This window comes from Bos taurus, chromosome 8 (assembly GCF_002263795.3).
Source record: "Bos taurus isolate L1 Dominette 01449 registration number 42190680 breed Hereford chromosome 8, ARS-UCD2.0, whole genome shotgun sequence".
NCBI classification, from domain to species: Eukaryota; Metazoa; Chordata; class Mammalia; order Artiodactyla; family Bovidae; genus Bos; species Bos taurus.
This window is the reverse complement of record NC_037335.1, coordinates 64,556,224-64,558,038: the sequence shown is the minus strand read 5'-3', so window position 1 is coordinate 64,558,038 and position 1,815 is coordinate 64,556,224.

Here is a 1,815-nt window from a genome sequence, read left to right as displayed (position 1 = left end):
GGGAAACTAATGAGGGTGTGGCTCGGCCAACACCTACCGCCTTGTGCCGGGCACTGCCCTTGGCTCCATGGGCTTAGGAGTGAACAAGCAGGCACAGCCACTGTCTTCAGGAAGCTCAGAGTCTTCAGGAAGACAGACACGTAACCAATAATTACCCAAATTTAATGGAAGAAGGACAAGCATGTGATATGCTGAGGAGGAGAGGTTCCTAGTGCTTTCAGGGGGAAGGTTGAAGAGGTCCCTTGACTCTGGAGACAGCCAGGGTGAGGCTGCAGCCAAGACTTGTCAGAGGAAAGGAGGTGGGGCTATAGCTGGCACTGAGAGTGAACCTGAGGCTGACAGGAAAGCTGGAAAGAAGACCAAAGCAAAGGTTCTGTTTTACTTCCTTTGTTGTAACTCCAACTTCCCTAAAGGACACCTTGAAAAAAAGAGAAAATGGTTTCAGGAGCTGTTATTTTTTGCCACCTCACACTTGAAACTAGGCTCACTGGAAGAAGTTTAATGTGAAACTTTTAATGTATTGTGTGTTAACTACATTAAATGTAAAATGCATTTAAAGTAGGACTCCAGGCCTTTGTTTCTACTTGTGCAAACGTCCACTTGTGTTGGTACTCAGAGATTTAGGGACTGGTCTTTTCCTCATATTAGAAGCCAGAGGGTATCTCTGAGGGACAAGCACATGAGTGAACTTGAGTTTTGAGTGTTTAAGCATAGCTTCACTGCCATTCTTTCCCCTCTCTGCTAACATCCCTTCCTGGCCACTCCTCTTCCTTCATGATCAAGAGCAGCTCAGGAAATCATTGTGTAGACAGACACTGAAAACATAATCTGAAAAATCTTACATTGCCTTGGTTCTTTTCCTTATTAATTGCATGGCCACAGTTTCCTCAACCTGTAACAAGGAGATGATAATACCTCCTTCATAAGATTAGTCCTTTAAATTTTCCAGGTTTGAATTCTATAGATGTAGCAACAGTCCTAAGAAAATTAGGTGATTTGTGCAAAGTTACCCAGCTAGCTGCAACAATCAGGAGTACAGCCCAGGTCTCCTATCTCTAAATCGGATGTTCTTTCCACTAGCAAAGCTTCAACCATGGCTCATTGATGTGTCAAGAGTGGGTGGTCTTTGCTATGCTAAAATGTCAATCCCCTGGGGTGACAAGGTAAGGCCTAGGCTGAAAGAAAAACAAAAATTTCAGAAGCCCTGCAAATAGGGTTCAGTTCAGTTCAGTTCAGTCGCTCATTTGTGTCCGACTCTTTGTGACCCCCTGAATCGCAGCACGCCACGCCTCCCTGTCCTTCACCAACTCCCAGAGTTCACTCACACTCATGTCCATCGAGTTGGTGATGCCATCCAGCCATCTCATCCTTTGTCGTCCCCTTCTCCTCCTGCTCCCAATCCCTCCCAGCATCAGAGTCTTTACCAGCATGAGGTGGCCAAAGTACTGGAGTTTCAGCTTTAGTATCATTCCTTCCAAACAAATCCCAGGGCTGATCTCCTTCAGAATGGACTGGTTGGATCTCCTTGCAGTCCAAGGGACTCTCAAGAGTCTTCTCCAACACCACAGTTCAAAAGCATCAATTCTTCGGCGCTCAGCTTTCTTCACACTCCAACCCTCACATCCATACATGACCACTGGAAAAACCATAGCCTTGACTAGATGGACCTTTGTTGGCAAAGTAATGTCTCTGCTTTTGAATATGCTATCTAGGTTGGTCATAACTTTCCTCCCAAGGAGTAAGTGTCTTTTAACTTCATGGCTGAAGTCCCCATCTGCAGTGATTTTGGAGCCCCAAAAAATAAAGTCTGACACT